General features: G+C 35.3%; 1 protein-coding gene across 4 annotated transcripts in view; it reads right to left on the reverse strand.

Moving 5' to 3' along the window:
- Positions 1 to 16,836, reverse strand: part of LOC117108755 (matrix metalloproteinase-21-like) — a 29,044-nt gene extending 12,208 nt beyond the window's left edge. Inside the window, exon 1 of one of the 4 annotated variants that reach the window (XM_033250892.1) lies at positions 16,155 to 16,836. The gene's annotated coding sequence lies outside the window, so the exon portion shown is untranslated. Of the gene's footprint in view, positions 1 to 5,682; positions 5,702 to 7,238; positions 7,257 to 14,481; positions 14,884 to 16,154 lie in introns of those variants that run through there. The other 3 variants (XM_033250902.1, XM_033250911.1, XM_033250918.1) reach the window with 3 other exon arrangements.
- Positions 16,837 to 19,048: the final 2,212 nt, after the last annotated feature.

Raw genomic sequence — 19,048 nt, forward strand, 5'->3', positions numbered from 1 at the left:
ATACGCTTTGGGTTAACTAACATTGAAATCCACCGTTAAAGGGAATTAGTAAGAGGGGTCCATGATCCAAATTCTGATATTCCAAAAGGATCCAACCAAACATATAAATTATTTATGTAAATTCCATCCATTAAAACATACCATTTTGGTTATGTGACGAGCTCAGGGGAAGGCAGATTGTGCCTAACCGGGGGCCATCATTGTTTCAATAATGATCATCGGTTTTAGACCCACTATTGTTTTTGAAACGATGTTTTCTTCTTTTGAATACAGTATACTGTCCAATTCATCACCAGAAGAACCTCACTGGTTCTGGTTCTGGGTGGGTAAAGATCGACCGCCAAAGGACTCCAAAAGTGTAGGGGTAAAACAGGCTGGAAAAAAGTGTCATGATTTTTGTGGGTTATCCTTGGTGTATATGCATGACACCTGCAAATTATTCCATAATCGTAAACAATGCTTTATTGACTTGTCTTATTAGTGTATAAGTCCACCAACCGAATAAGTTAATTAATAGTTAAATTAATCGCCTCTACGGAAAGAGGGTCCGCGATAAAATAGGCCTGCCGTATCCGCAAAGCATACCTGGTTCACATCGAGTATATGTTATGCTTTAGTAAAGAAAAGTAGTACCGTATGTGTTCACATCAAACTTGGTCCAACTATCTATAAGATTAGCGGTAAGTAATCTTACTAAAAAAAATACCTGTACTGGAATTGGACATGGTTAGTTAATCCGGACGCCTTCACAGGATTATACAAAAGTCAAGTTGACACCTAGTTCTATATCTGGAGTTAACTGGACTATAGAAATTCAGTGTACTGGATTTAATTATTTCGTTGTGAACCACGCTAACAATGATCTTAATTTGGGTATTAATACACCCAATTGTATAGCCTATTAATTTAGATTTTCTACGACCTGACGTAGATTTTTACACAAAAAAGATAAACGCATCCCCAAACAAACATTCTTGAATAAACGCCTATCGAAAAAACATATAAACGTCCCATCTGGTAAAAACGATTTAGGCCGGGGCATTCACTTGAATAACGACATGCTACTGGCTGTGTTCTGAAAGGTTTAATCAGAAACCATGATCAAACCAAATGCTAAAAAAAAAAAAAAAAATCCCTATGTTAGGCCTACTAGATGGTCGCAGATTCGGAGCAATTTCCCCATACCGTCATTTCTTCGAAGAACCGGTAAGGTCGAAAAGTCCTATTAAATGCAGTATACCCTAGTGATAGGACTTAAAATGAAATATAGCACGCACTGGAACTTCCGAATTCATGATCACTAAATAGCATTATTTATATCTCAATACAACGGATATTAATGTCACTGATGGTGTCCAAACGTAAATGAAATGGTGTGAAATTCAATTACTTCTTATTGTCTAGACTTTTAAAGAATTTCCATAAATCAAATTTAAGAGAATTTGGGCGGGAGTACTCCATAGAGCAAACATTTGGTAGTGTATGGGTCGGAGCGTTGGGAATAAATGAACTTAAAATCGTTATAAAAAACGTCGAAGAGGCCTATTTAAATCCTGACGTTATTAATAGGCCGGCTGGCCGAGGAAATAATATTTTAACTGGAGTTTGACAATCCTATTACACCTTTTTTTGCCTTGCGCGGTGCGGCATCTCAGTCATTTTAACAAGTAAATTGGACAGACCTTTAGGCAATTAAAGTTGAATATAACTAGAATGTGTCAGTCGCATACCAGTTCTAGTACAACAACCGCCCTAATTTTAGGCCTAGATCAGACTAGTTGGATAAACCCGGCTCAACTTAACGGGTTTATCCACCTGCCAGTCTGAACTAGCTTATCTCAAGCCTGGCTGTGTTCCTATAGTATGCTGAAATTTTAACGCCTGTAGGTGCCTACAGTATATGCCACTTTGGCATCATGGAAAAGTTTGCTTCTCTCTCAAGCGTATACGGGACAGCACTAGTTCTCGAAGCTCTCACGCGGAACAGGGCTGAACATGATACGTCCTCATTTTGAGCATACCAACAAGACAAGGTCTCAGAAAGATAGAAATAATAAAATTAAGCCTCTATATTTTAAGTTGGTTAAGATAACGTATAGGCCTACATGCTGTCATAATCCAAATATTTATGTAATTTTAAAAATACACACAAAATATGATAAAATAAACAATATTAAGACTATACACAAATGCATGCATATACATACATTGTATACACGCAAGGTCGGTAAAAAAAAAAACAACGTTCAGTTGATATATTTATTACAGTAGGCCTACAGCGCTATTCTAAAACACCGAGTCTATGACTTGATTTAAAATATTTTATTAGTGCCTATCTGCTAAATTTTGTATTTGCTACATGAATTATTGTTTACTGTAAGAGGCCACAGTCAACCAAGTTCATTGTTAACATTGGTGACGTCTTTCGTTATATACTAATATGAAGGTCGTGATTTATATAAATATGCTTATTTCAATCTCTTTAAGACAGACTCTAGAGAAAAAAAACAAAACATGTTGCACTAATAAAATAGTGATCAGTATAATAGCCACAGATTAAATTTAAGCTTAACGCCCTCTCCAGGCAATATTCAGACATAACTTTGGTGTTGGATGGAGAGATAGTACTGTCACCCGTTAAACGCAAACTTTACACCAACGTAGAAATCTTCTAGTATGTGTACATGTAAAACTCATTAAATGACTCTTTTTTTCTCTCAAGAAAAATGCAAATTGATTTTTTTTTTGTTGCTAAGCACATAAAACTCATGAGAACGTATTGATTTCCTACAAACAAAAAAGGCAAGTGAAAGTTGACGCATTAAAATAACGCGTTTCAGTAAAACATGCCATTCAACTAGGACACTGAATTATAAGTTAAAAAAATTAAGTGTCAATGGAATAATATTTTAAAATGTCATCCTTGCACACCACGTGATCATCATACCCTAATCAATAAGTTACATAAACTAGCAATACTATACGCAGAGCGATATAGTTCAACTATATAGGTTAAGAGGTTAAGCCAAAATATGATCTTCCACCCAAGGTTGCAGAAGTCACTGCCCTGCAGGCAATTACTCCAGGCTAGCCAAAACAAACCAGAGCGATCACCTCCAAGCTGGCACGGCTGCGCGTAAGTAAATTAACCCTGACGGGCCCATAATACACAGGATCGGCTGAATGTTATCCGAGTACTTGTTCTTGTATAAAGGCTTGAAGTTAGTAACGCAATCGATACTGTGTCAAAAGGTGTTGGTTATCTCCTTGGTGAGGTGTACCTACTGTGACGAGAATTTAAACATAAAAGTTTGTAAAGGTTTGATGTATCATAAGTTAATGCCTTCCTGCGGGACCCCACAAAAGCAGAAAAGTGGACATACGATTTACACTCCCCAATGGCAAATCAGCCGTACAACTAGGCCTATTATATAATGATGATAACAATAATAATAATACAAATAATAATATATTATTATTATTATTATTATTATAATCATCATCATTAATTATTATAATTATAATCATCATCAAAATAATCATGAAAATGAAAATGTTTCATATTTTTAGAGTTTTTATTTTTTATTCACCGATATCTCACTGAACACAATATTTTGATTTAATAAGAGCATAAATGTATTCACATTTCTTATACGTAGATTATTTAAAACGATTAGAAGTTAAATTTAAATAATATTGTGTCGGTGGCAATAGGAGTTCAATTAAACGACAGCTGTGAAGGTGAGAAATGTTTAAGCCATTAGCTTATCGATTTAAAGCAGTGATCAAATGAACGTATATTTCAATCCTCTAGTTTCAAATTCTATCTGATCAGTGAAAATATTTCTCAAACGCCCAGGTAACAAATATTGAATATCATCAGAAAGTGGAGATACTAGTACCGATTATTTTGAGAACTACAGGAGAGAAGTTTCTCTTATGCCACTTATGTTCAGTATTTTACCGAACCTTATCAGAAATTTGGTCTTTTTATCAGTAATTGAAAAAAAAATTATCAATTAAAAAACATGTTAAAACCGTTTGAATAAATCGTTGCGTTAAGCCCCGCCTCTTGGATATTGTTGGTCCCACAAAACGACATACGCAAGCACGTGCGTTTGTGACAACCGTCACAACACGTGTGTTTTGTGGGATAAGTACGTATTCTTGGCCCAGTTCTGATTGGTCAGTTGTGAAGAATGACTGACACTCCGGAATGACCCATTACGAGGCATGGAAGTATATTATTCAAATTACAATAATTTACATCGTCCACTAGCAAAACGGTTATACTGTATACACTACCGCAACCATTTTGTAATGATCATCCTACTTAGGCCTAAAGTTAAGAAAGCTACAAATTAAGAGGAAAATATTAAAAGCACAGACTTGATATACCAATAAGGCGTGTTACATGGTGGTACAAATCTAAAAACAAATGAAAAAATTATTCATTCATCAATACGCGCCAGAGAAAAATGTAGGTGTTTTGACCTAATTTAAGATCCATTATTTTCAAACACGTAGATTAGCTCCCTCAACGCTTGGAAATAGGCCAAACGTGGGTTGACATTAGTATGTGAATGATGTATCATTTGACGTTAGTTATCTGGTATTATTGGGTGTTTATATCAACATTTTATGCAATTTAAACACAACATTATAGTTTTTGGAAATACACTTGGTAAACACCACCGGTAAACCAGTTAAATCGGTAAAAGCGTTCAGGATCGGAAATACAATCAATCAATCAATCAATCAATTAATTAAACAATCAAATGTTATATTTTTCATTATTTTGCCAATCATAAAAATCTAAATACTACAGAATAAGCAGTAGGTCTACCTTACTCAGTGACATTATTTTAAAATAACTTAGAGAATTATATAGGCCTAATACCTCCTTGCTTGCAATAATAGGCCTACAGCTGTCTCTTATACACATCTAGATGTGTATAAGAGACAGAAGCCAAGTTTTAACAAAAGCGTATTGTTATGACACTACATCCCGATTGACATATCTTAGATTGAAGAGAGCTATCACTCATCACGTGGCACGAGTTTAGATCAGTCGTCTGCAACTGCTGCCACTCACAGAAGTTTGTTTGTGTCTTTAAAAATTCACATTATCTAGACCAGATAAGGTATTTGCAACGTGCCAATCAATGATGTTAAACTTTATGTTATTGCCAGTCCCACCACTTCCCGCCGTTTGGTGCTGCAATAATACCTATAGGGTACACAACCTGACCGATATGTCCAGCTCCGTTCATCTTGATAGATTAAGCTTGCCGCCTTTAAAATGGAGCGACCTATCTGTAAACTAAACAACTTAGCGCTTATCAATATGTCTGAAAGTATAGAAAACATGTTTGCGCATATCCATGTCACTCGCAGGAAAATGCGTGTATACTGTAGTCAGTCGTAGTTTGTTTATATCGTGATGGATGAAGATGGAGTGGTGTTTTTTTTTATGCCATGTGTGCCACATCTACTTGCACTTACCATTATAGCATCGATAACCTCAGTGCTATTTAATAAAAAGAATAATTCAGACCAGATTATTATAGGGACGACTGCATAAGAAATAGGCATTACGCCGTAACAACTTAACTGTTGAACTGACGTTTGTAGGTCCATAGAGATATCTATTTGGTTGTGTAAATTCGTCACTAAACCTACCTTAATTTCCATTGACTTTGCAAAAACAAGACAAGGTAGACAACGTTTTTCAAAAAGTGTGCCGAAACAATCGTGTACAGTGCAAGATACCTCAAAATTAGACAACGAAGTGACTATAATAGCGATATCTGATCGAGTATCATACCTACATTACTCCACACTCGCTTCTTTTGGCAGAATTACAGTAGTACGTCCGTAATGACAGTCGATGTCTCTCATCTGCGGTCAAACATTATAGTGATTAACACCTGTGTAAGCGTACCTGGACACACCTTGACAGCACCTAGCACCAAAAAGCCTATGTGCCACCGAAGAAACAGTTTGGGTTATTTTCGTAAACCATTACTCGAAAATAAACCATAATTAGGACACATGTGCAGCAAAACTTTCGAGGGTTTAGGCCTAATCAGGTCGATAACGCATGCGTGTTTCAGTTCATAACCTTAAGTGAATTGGATAAGAACTAAACCCGTGCCTAATGTATAAAAATATTATTTACACTTTATTAAGGCCTACTAAATACCAATAGATGAGCTATTAGAGCTCATATCATCCCTGCTTGTACCAATGTTTGTTCCTAACGTTATAAATATGCCTGGCCTAATAAATCTGCAGATATGTTAATTTGCAACCGATACTTTGCACGCGACACACCGCTACATTTTGCCCAGGGTTGCGGTAACTATAAGGCCTACTTAACATTAATAATTAATAGTAATGACCAATCATTTACTTGTAGCGGGACCCAATCCAGACAGGTGTACTTGCTATTAATGGCGCTTTAAATCACTAATCAATCTTGACCGAATATAGCAGTCCGTTAATAGATGTTAATGATTGACATTTGGAAAAACTCGGTCACAAAACTCGACACATGTTACATAAAAACTGGGATAAAAACTGCAAATCCTCTAGCACATACATAAATCCTAGAATCTATCAATCGAGTAAGATAACAATTCAAAAATTCCTGCGTATAGTAGCCTCCATAGAAGGATTTAATGTATTCTAGGTATTATTCTTGGCCTAATAGGCCTATCTGAGAAGGTACAGTTTTTTACATTCAAGTTTAGCACGTTTTTGTACCGGTTCATATATAGCTTTAAGAACACAATCACGTCAAATATAGGCCTAAACAGCAAGTACAAACAGAAACAGCATTGAATGGGTTTATTTTCAGACGGTATAGGCCATCGTACATATTCTCTTCAGAAGGGCCCTACACAGCAGAATAGTAAAAAATATGGACGCATGCAGCTGTACACAGACCTATCAGTAGGCCTACGTCGACTGTGGATAAACAACTTATATTGAGCTGCAACTTCACTTAAAATGGATATCGAAGAAAACAATACATTTTGAAAATGGTGCAGGTACAGTATACCAACAAAACGTAATTCTAAATCATAAAAATCTAAATACTACAGAATAAGCAGTAGGTCTACCTTACTCAGTGACATTATTTTAAAATAACTTAGAGAATTATATAGGCCTAATACCTCCTTGCTTGCAATAATAGGCCTACAGAGTGTTAGTACCGTAATGGTTTACCGTACCTTCGATTGTCTGAGCTGAGAGTAATTATACTATATTGTCCGGGTCCTCAGCAAACACTGACAAGACATCGCCTACGTGTGCCCTTTTAACCCGAGAACATCATCACACAGCACATTCAAACAATTAAAGAAAATATATTGCAATTGACTGATTAAACCGTAAAGTGTAAACAATCGCCAAAGGTGCTAAAAAGAAGGTTGGTCTGATTAAAGCAGCCACACTGCAATTAAAATACAGGGCCTGGTCTAAAGACCTAAATTAAACATATAGTAAGATATAGGCGTCAACCTAATGTAAGCGGTGTGTAGGCCTACATTACGTGTGTAATGCTTTGTCCCCTCTTTCTTTTCCTTTTTCTATCTTCTTTCATTTAGAATCTTTTTGGACTCTGTCCCCTACCTTGTCATTCACTTTAAGAATGTCAGCCTTGAGACTCTTCTAAATGTTTTCCTTTTTATCGATAGTTGTACAGTAATGTTTTTTATATGATTATTAAATTTTAAATAAATAGATAGGACACTACGTTAGTTTTACGTCGGACACCTTACAAAAGACAAGTTCGCCACTGCAAGGTTTATTATATTACCGTAATAGTTTGTTACTACTTATAGAAGCAACACTTCTTGTAGCATTAAACTTGTAGGAATAGGCTCATTTCAATGTTCCACATTAAGTTTATAATACGAGGTTGACATGTAATACACCTTTGAATTATACAAGTAATGATTTACTTCAAGAGACAAATTTTCATTTTCTTTCAGCAACTGATTTGATACCAAAGAAACGAATTAAATATGGTATGTTAGGTGGGGATGAATATGTTCTGCAACTTTAAAAATGAATATAAAAAGCTATATTAATAATAGACATTGATAGGGATATAACTACCTGGGTATTAGGGTTAAATGTTAAGGAATTCCAATTCTGATCGTAGTCTAAAGAAGCTTGGCCCATCAATCTAAAGACGATTTGATGTTAATTAGACTTTCAACGACACCTTTCAATCATTCACTCACTGCCTCGCTCACTTCTCAAACAATGGACCTTTCCGCTAAGCCCCGCCCCTTGGATATTGTTGCTAAGGTCCCACAAGACGACAATGTTAAAACATACGCGAACACGTGCGTTTGTGGGACAACACGTGTGTTTGTGAGACGCACGCGTATCCCTAGCGCTGTTCTGATTAGTCAGTTGATAAGTTTGATTGACACTCCGGAAAGGTCTATTATCTTTATCAGCAATTAAACGCGTGTCTTTAAGTACCGCACAGTAGTGATAAATTAGACACTTCAATGACAGAAATAACATGACGCTCGTGAAAAGAAGTGTAACGTTATTGGTAAAGTTGCGCGTGAAGATATGTAAATGTATTGACCTACTGTCACATCAATATGGTTGACATTCTAATGTCTAATAGTAACAACGTGGGCGTCCAACGATGCCAAATCCTAGTTGAAGCCAGGTTAAGAACTATAAATCCTTATGCAATTGACTTGACGAACTTTCTGGCAGGGGCCTCTCCTAGAACTCAAAATAAAATAAGAATTCGCCACGGCATGTCAATAGCAAAATAATGAGTGCTTGGTCAATGGCACAATTTAGGGGCGGAGGAATATTTTATAATCGGATGAACTTACGTGTTGCTTTAGAAGATAAAGTTTAAAGTTAGAGGAAGGACTAGTGTAGTCCGAAAGCTCTGGTTATATCAGACTGTTTAGGCCTACTTACGATTACTTTTTAGTTGTTGCTTATCAAATTTGTGTATCTAACGAGATCCAGCCATTGTTTCTCATAGCAGTGTTACTTTTCAGTATTTTGCCTATCCTATTAATCTATATATAGGCCTATATATATATATATATAGGCCTATATATATATATGTATATATATATATATATATATATATATTATATTATATTATATTGAAGGAAGTTAGCCGTTCTCGCGTAGTTAAAACATAAACTCACAAAAATATGCTTAGGTCTTACATATTTCTTTCACCTCTTTTATTAAAGTTGTCGTTGAATATCCAAGCATTGACCTTACATGGTATTTTGTTATGTATCCATAATTGGCAGGCATAAGGAATATAGACCTAAAGCACATGATGGTTTAGAATTCTACTACACGATACGGTACCACGTTACAATCAACGTCAAGGTGTATACAAGTTGTGTATTTTAGACAAGCAAACATAGAGAGACAAAACAAGCTAAATAAACAGTAACAAAAATGATATGAATGGAAGATGTTTACATTATTATGCCGATACACCCAAATTGCGAAGGTTGTTCTCCGAGAACATACCGTCCGTACACATTAGGTGTCACCATGTATGCCACTCTCAATTGGCGGTAATGGAAACTGATCTATCAACAAGATATGTTGAAAATGAATGACATCGTTACGCGTTCACAGTCGTTAATTGATATACACACATGGAGGTAATGTTGCCAGTCCTGTCGCGAGGCTTGGTCCACGCGCGAGAATCATGTCAGAATGTTCGCAGCGTGATGCCTGCAATTCGCTGTAAGATAACCCATGATAGACAGGAGAGATTAACATTTTACTGACGCGATGCGAACCCTTTTTTCCGGTATAATATTGTCCCTTCCAAAGGCATTTTTCGACAGCTAACTCGACGATAAATGTATCAATTGCATGTAATTCTTTTTTTTCTCTCTTTTTTTTGTTGACAAAAGCTGATAATTCTACAACTGCGCGGCTTTTTGCGTATTGTGATGATTTGATTTGGCTTAGTATTAAACAAAAGGTAGATGAGAGTCAGGTGAAACTTCAAACACTTGAATGAGAAGAAGTAAGGCTTTATATTGGAAAGTTACCACCCAACTGTGGTTGCTAAAAGATAACAACTCTCTTGCGAGGCCACTTTGAACTAATGTTTATTATAGGGGGCGCTATTTAAACTTGAACTTGTGAGGGTATGAACCGTCTGCTACTAACATAATATCATTGGAATTGTGACAATTAATACTAAAAGAGTACCTGTATCTTTTAATTAGTAATACGTTTCCTACTATTCATAATTCTGATAAGTCCCTATTATTATCGATACCATAGCCGGTAACAATACTGATTATTAAAAATCGTTTTTGTTATTTTTTATATAGTTATAATGCGATACTAATTAATTAATAATAATGATAATAATAATAATAATAATAATAATAATAATAATAATAATAATAATAATAATAATAATAATAATAATAATAATAATAACGATAATAACAACGCTAAATGTCAGTATGCATCTTTATTACATATCCACACTCTACCATTATCCACATAAATGTAGGTCCTATAGGGCCTACGGTACATTTTATTGGTATTTTCCTGTGATCGTAATAAGGTTTATATATAACCACAGATATGCCAGTAACGAATGTGCAACACGTTAAAAAGGTACCGGTAATCGCGAGAGATCGTCTACTGTAATACACCAACAATAATGCCTAAACATTGTAGTGTTTGCTATTCAATCATGACGTGTAGTGCTGGCATTCTTATACCTTACTAATTAAAGTAAAGTACAGTTGAAGTTTTTGTTACTTTTTACAACTCGAGCGGAAGTAATGCGCAAACCGGCTGGAAATGTTGGACAAAAACTTGCCGAGATTGTGAAGACAATGCGTGGAGAGCAGGTTGAGTGTCCGACAGAGCACATTATGTAGGCTTGACAAAATCGCAATAACTCCTCTACCAGTATGTTACATATTCCTCAAGCACAGCTTAGGAATAGCTCTATAGAGTTTATCAACAGCTTGCACTTTACAAGCTGATGGTAGGGTTTTGATCGTATGAAAATATGGTTTACGATTGTAATATTTCTGCTCAAAAATGTAACAACTTATTAAAAACAAAAATCTGTTAAATATTAGTGTCAAGCTTGTCATTGTAAAGTTTGTGAGCGTTTTTTGAGCATTGCAATTCGTGAAACATTCCAACTATACAGAGTAGTTAGGCCTAACCACTTTTACTACAGTCACATCTGACACAACAAAAGTTTAAATAAAAAACAACTGCTTTCAAATAATTTTCCTAGAATTCCACTTTAGGATATACTTTAGGAAACACGTATCTTCAAATATCATAAGATACGGTATTCACTGCTGACCAACTCGAATATTTGTGGTAGGACATTCTATAAATAAGTATACCAACAGTTTTATTTTTATATCAAATACACGATCTATATTCATCTAAAATTACGACAATAAACTCGTTCGAGTGGGCCTATCTATAGTTAAGAAACACCTTAGAGGCACAGCCGTGAGGCAGGTCTCGGGGAGGCCTCTGACATGTCTTACCAACAATGAAACTCACCGACTCAGCATGTCTCAGCACTATCTAGGAATATGAACAGGGATAAAATTATAAAGATAATCAGAGAGTTCCAAAACAGGTAAAAGGAGATAGGCCTATCTTGAATAAAGGTGGTGAAAATTAATTTAATTTAATTTAATTTAATTTCAATGTTTTATTGGCGCAGAGATGTCTTAGAACATTGAAAAAACAAGAACTAGGGCTGTTGATTAGAGCCAGAACTACCTAATTGCAACAACACAGAATAAATTATCAATACAATGTTTAATTAGTCAATGAAAATCATTTAAATTTATATTAACAGGTATTCATTAAAAAAAACAAAAAAAAACAAAAAAACTTTTAATAGCAATATCATCAACTATAATTCCTCCACTACTAGAAAATACCATACAGAATAAAGTCGGAAAATAATTAATTGATGTGTAATGGGCTTATGTTTGTGTTGGTCTATAAATCTAGTTGTCGAATTGCGGATGGTGAAAACAGATATTGTAGCAACCTTTCGATCTTACTGAATATAATTGTGGTTGATTTGCCCACTTTACACACACGTCCGATTTTTCCACGACCACTAGAAAATTGGTAAAAACCCTATTAATAATTTATTCGAAAAAGGCCTGGTACAGTACAACCAGTCATTATACTACGTTTCGTTGTATCATAACTAATCTATGATTTATAGGCAATGGATAAGTACCATAACCATAAGATCTCTATTAGATTCAGAATGATTACCATAAAGCACGAATACATTGTAATTAAACTAATTCTGGCAAAAGAGTACGCTTTTCAAGAAAAAAAAAACTATACAGGGGTATATCAAGGTAAATAAGTTGCACTATTAATCTTGAGGATTAATCAGTATTAGGAACGGTTATATAAGTTTGAATTTGCCATTACAGTATTTAAATACCTTAGTTATTATTAACATGGCTAATCAGTTCCTATAGATCTTAATCGTACCGATACGCAAACATTGGTCTTCGAGTTTTTAGAACTAGATAAATAACGAAGACATAGCTTGTAGTTGAGTTACAAAAATTTTTATTTATACAAATCAAATCAATGGAATGGTTCAAGTTGGCATAACCTTGGCAACGAACTAATTCCGATTATACGCTTCAGCGAAGAAGAAAATCATGATTTGTATATTTTCTATAATTATTCCAATGACTCATTTACTTGTATAAATGAGTGTGTAACATTGTAAATGGTAACTATTTGTTCACGTGATGACAAGGAAGCTGCAGTGTAACGCTAAAACTCATTGAACAGCATATGACACGGTGATGGCGTTAAAGGCTGGGGTGGGCATTAAAGGCATGGTCCTCCTACTGTAGAGAAGCCTAGCCCTACCCAGTCAGAAAATATGGCTTATATCACACGGCAGCCAAAAACATCACCTTGCTGTACTGGCACTCCTATCTCCTTGTCGGGCGCACCAGGCCCCTTTCCTGTTGTCGAGGAAGGACTGACGCATTACTATTTCATTGTGTACAATGAAAACTCTACTTTCTACACCCCGTTCGTACATGAACACGTCAATACAAGGTACAATAATTAGGCCAAGAGAGAGTCAAACATTTTAGTCAGTATCATTAGTAGGAGACCGATAATGACTCTTAAAAAGACCTAGAAGATGTTAATGATTGCCACGGGCAACGTTCCTGCTGTTGAAAGTCCATGAACAGAAATCCATTCACACCTGGCTGATTTCTCTTTTTTCCTTTTAATAGTTTATATGGAAATTACCCTTGAAATGTGTAAGGTTCGTGTGGAGAAATTCTGATGGGGTGACATCATACATTCATATTTCAATGGATACGTATACTTCCTATTTCGATGGGGTGACGGGTGGGTCTAGCTGTGAGGGGCATACCTACCCTGAACTCAAAAACCATAGTCCTACAACATGATGATTATAATGAGTAATGAGGAGGATGAGAGACCACGAAGTTGACGACGACACCGCAGACGACGACGATGATGATAGTAATGATCATTTTAAATACAAGACAAAGGATGCTAAGAGGAAATATTAAGTGAGAATAATAATAATAATAATAATAAATGATGATGATGATGATTTTGTCGATGATGTAAATGGAGTCGATGATAATGATAATATAAAATAGATAATGGAATCTATCATGTAGCCTTCAGTATAGGCGTTCATTAATATCACATGAAGCACGTCGTAATGATATCGCCATTGATAATGCCGATATAGCACCAGTTACGTATTTCACCATTGGACTATGTGCTCATAACTAAAATGTATGTCAAATGCAACCCAAAGATGTGTCTATCGCCACCCAGAAAGCTACACTGAACACTTGTTATAATTCAACACTCTATCAACACACAACCTATAACTTGTTCCATTAAATGATAAAACAAGTAACTTGAAACGATACTATCCAGACAAACATTTAACACACAAGATAACATAGTAAAACCTTTTAAAAAGTACACAACTCCTTTTTGCTTGCAAACATGCGAGATATTAGATACTACGTATATAAACATTATAACGTACAATTATACAGTGTGTATTTATTTATATATTTATTATTTATTTTTTATTTTTTATTTATATATATATATATATATATGCCTGTGTCTATAATATAAGTCTTGCCACCAAAAATGTAGTTGGGTCTATGGTTTTGGAGTATGGCACGACAAAACCATATAAAACTCCTAGTTATGGGGCAGAGAAGAGCATTAAACAGTTTTAAATACTGATACCTGTATGTCTAGATAAGGTTAAGATTGAGATAAAATATGGACGAATAAATGCATCAATTTATTTTTAAAGAAGTTAAATAGGACTACATACCAAGATTTGTAACCGATAAATACAAAATAAAGTTAATTTTTTTTACTTACGATTCTTGAATTTTTTGAAGATAATCCTGTCAAATGTTTTAAAAATCACAAAAAAATTAATTTAAGCTTCTTGGCCAGCAAAATTGGCCAAATCGTCGTCTATGTATCTAATAATTATTGTTTTCCTTAGGAGTTTAGCCCGGAATCGTTGTTCGATTATTTCTATAGTCATAGAAAACAGCAATTTTATCTGCATACTTTCTCACTGTTCAATGCTCTTCTCTGCCCCATTTGGGCTGCGTCTTTTTACTTCCAGCTCGTATACGCTACTGAATTGTATTCATCTGGTCTGCCCGGGTTTAACGGCTGGACGTGTTCACGCTCGGGGCATTTATTGGAGTAGCGAACCTATACACACGATTTGCCGCAGGTATCGGGATTCAGTGTGCAGATCACTCCAGTTACTCATTGCTGCGCCACGAGCTCTTCGCCATGTGTTACAATATGAAGCCTTAATACATGATCACCCCAAGTTTCTTTTTCAAAAATTCCAATGAGCGGTTCAAAATCTAACAACAGTCTTTTCTTAAAAGCAGTTTCTTTTTTCTAAGTAATCAGCGGAGAAAATGATTAAATTAAGAGTATTGCTCCACGAGTGGTTAAATTGCAGTTAACTTAACAGTGTTGGGTATTAAAAGTTTAACTCGAAGGAGGTAAGAAACAACTGGACGTCTTGTGTTCTTATAACAACACGAATATAATAGGCTGGTACACGATTTTTTATTTTTTAACTATTTACAAGTATAAATCTAGGCCTACTGTACGGTATAGGTACCAGTTATTATTTACAGATAAATGAAAATGTTCTAATCTAGGTGAATGATGTAGGACAAAACATGGTTGGACATTTTAATGCAATGTTTACATTTCAGTGTAGACATAATATACGCGAATAAAATATCTGTTGCATCACGTGTTTATTATTCAAGCAAGCGCATAGGAGAAGAGATTAGTGTGTTCACACACATTGGGGCTAAGCTTTGTGTTGAATTACGTGAGTTTATGATGCAATTATGATACGACTTTCAGGGAAAATATATAAAAATAGACATAACTTTACACAGTATTTCTTTTGATTCTTTAGATTTTGGCATTTAAATGGTTTTAAATAGTAATTGAAGGAAATCGACAATACCTGTACTATTGCATAACTCCATCAGTTTATGGTATTAACATATTTCTTGTCATATACAAAAGCAGGAAATGTGAAAACCAATTTAGGCCTACTACTAGTCAAGCACTATAGAAAAAACCAATACAACTGCGTCTTTTGCAAGTACAGAAAAATAAAAACCTTAATATACAAATCAGACAAATTCGGTCGGTATATGTAGTAACTGAAAGGAAACTTCAATCTACTATATACATCATTACGAGTGATTTCACAAAGTCAATGTAGGCTATAATATACACGAGACCTGCACGCCTACTTAAACATACAACCAAACAAACCACTCTAATCATGGTGACTCGGTGAAACGACAGTTTGTTCTGTTAACAATACTCCTCTGTACTTGCCCTTCTAAATAGGTTAATTTCTGACTAGTTACAGTACATGTACTGAATTTAAATGTTTAGGTATCCAGGCTGTAACCAGGTAACTCTACCCAAGGTGCAAGGAGAATAGGAAATCTATATATAGATCATCTTTCTTGTAAATGTACAATACCTACCTTATCGTAGGACTATGTTGTCTAGTTCTTTCGATTTTTACACGGTCAAAAAATCCAAAGAGCATCGTTCTGAATATGTTGTATTTCGGGCTGCGCAAACCCACTTCTGAATATGGTCATCCCAAATGGAAAAAATACTTTGCGATCGGAAATAAATACAGGTGAGAGAATGCTTCATCACTTTAGAGCAGAGAACCAATCAGAGGCTGGCCTTTGCCAAGCATTTAGTTCATCTTATAAAAGATCTCATAAGCGATGAGGTTCACCTACGCCTTGATCAGTAAGGTTTATCATTTCAACTTCTTGTTAGTTCATCTTTTAAACGGCATCACAAGAGGTGAGGTACAAACACGCCCCGAATAGTAGTTTTATATCATTCCAACTCTTTGTATCAACCTTACTCATGAACAAACATACAAATGTAAACAATCGTAATGCATATAAAACGGAGTAAAAACGATATTGAAGAGGACGACGTCAAGTCCTTGACCCCTTGGGCAAGCCATAAAAAATGCGTAAATATTATCAATGGTCTTGTTGATATTGTTCCTGAAATTCTGTATATCCCAAAAAGCGAGCAATAGGCCTATGGTCACATCTAGACAGATAGATAGGTATAGCGCTTGAATGAAGTTGAATGGGGCCTATGAGTGTACAGCAGAGTATCTGACGGAACACACGATGCTCGTCTCAGTGAATATAAATGAATACAACAACAGAAGCCAATTTAAGCAAAACCGCAAAGACTCTATTCATAACAAGAGCCCTTGATAACAATAAAGTACCAGATTTTTTTTTTCAAATATAAAGCCGGAAGTGAAGCTGACCACTAACAAAAATCCAGAGTAGGATTTACGGGGGAAATTGTTTTGTAAGGATTGAGTGATGTCACTTTTTTTCTTTTCTTTTTTGCTGTGGATTAATTTTTATCAAATGGCCGGGAATGTTTCCTTTAAAAGAAAGAGAAAGAAATTTACTCTTAGGGGGAAATAAGAATATTTAAAGAAAAGTTCGTTTCTATTCCTCTTCCTTATCTTTTTGTGGGAATTACCTTTTCCAAAAATCCAAAGAAATGCAAACATCCTCGTAAACAATTAAGACTACGTACCCATGAGTGCGCAAGAAACGTGTGGGAATAAAACAGACCTCATTCTTTCTTCCTCGGACAAGAATCAAATTTTATTTTTAGTTTGGCCCTACAACAAAATACCGCATTACCACGACGTGCTAAGTACTAAAAACTTGACTTAAAAGTGCAATCCTTTCAATTACTATTCATCCGTACCAGATTGTTCTTTTATTTGATGGCAAAGATGAAAAAGTATCTTGATACGTCACTACTGACAATGAAATCACTGATGCGTAACTAGTTATTCTTTCACCATTAACCTGGGTGCGTAGGCCTTATAAGTTTTTGCTTACGTGATTTTAACACTATTGTATCGAATAATTATAATGAGCAGTTATTTTTGAGATTTTCAATATTATAGTTGGCAATTATTTTATAAAATTTCTTCTAACTAAAGTTTCTATGGCATCATAAAATAAAATGTTGCGAACTCAATTCCAGTGATATGTTGAAAGTTCGGCCGTGTCACATAGGCCTACAGGCAATCGTAAATCAAATAACGTTAGTAAAGTATCGGTAGGTTCTATTGGATCAATCGTCGGCCTATTGCAAATGAACTAGCAATCAATCATCTGGTCGGTCAATCAATCAATCATCTGGTCGGTCAATCAATCAATCAATAAATCAATCAATCAATCAATCATTAAACCAACAACAAACCAATACCGTAACTTAATCAATCAATCAGTTAATCAATCATTCACTCACTCAAATCACCAATCAATCAATTAATCAATCAATCGATCGATCAAACAACCATCATCATTATTATTATCAAGCAATCATTCAACCAACCAAGGAATTAACCAACAAATAGATCAATAAATCAATCGACCGATTCAACGATCGATCGATCAATCAATCAATCAATCAATTCAACTATTTAGAATGCACCGATTATTAATAATTAATATTAATAATTGTTAATAAGTATCGTTATTATTATTTTATTATCATTATTATTATTATCATTATTGCTGTTTTTACGTGCTAATGGCTGGGAATACCTTCTATCATTAGAATTTTCTCAAAAGGCAGACGTACCGTAGTATATTAACGACACACCACACACAAGCATCCTTAATACTACTGTTTCATGGAATAAATGTATCGTCAATGAATAATTTAATTCAAACACAGACACATCGCATCATTCACTGTGGCCTGGAAAGACTTGGCGTTACGATGTGTTCCACGTGCGATCGAATATCGATCGTTTCCACATGAAAAAATTGACACGCGTTCATGGCCATATGGTTAGGACCAGTTACCTAGTTTTCAAGTAAAAAATGATATATTTCGAGGAATTACAATGCGAGAGGCCTTGGCTGAAGATTTCTCTTCACTACTTTACCCTGAAATTCAACTTTGACAGGTCACTACTTGTCGTGTCTGTGTTTTACTGGTTGATTAATTTAATGGTTGTGGAAAAATGTTTTAATGAAAGCGATGTAAAAAATATCTACCTGTTTGATGAAGCACCGTGCTCAAGTACTTATAAAGGCCTGCACAGCATCTATGTTTATTAAATTTTATATGTCATTAGTATCTCACAATTTCTACTCTATTAACCGGTTAATAGACCTTTCCGGAGTGTCAATCAAACTTAACAACTGACTAATCAGAACAGCGCTAGGAATACGCGCGCGTCTCACAAACACACGTGTTGTCCCACAAACGCACGTGTTCGCCTATGTTTTAACACTGTCGCCTTGTAGGACCTTAGCAACAATATCCAAGGGGCGGGGCTTAGCGGAAAGGTCCA

This window comes from Anneissia japonica, unplaced genomic scaffold (assembly GCF_011630105.1).
Source record: "Anneissia japonica isolate Jap-2015-1 unplaced genomic scaffold, ASM1163010v1 scaffold26_len2425191_cov177, whole genome shotgun sequence".
NCBI classification, from domain to species: Eukaryota; Metazoa; Echinodermata; class Crinoidea; order Comatulida; family Comatulidae; genus Anneissia; species Anneissia japonica.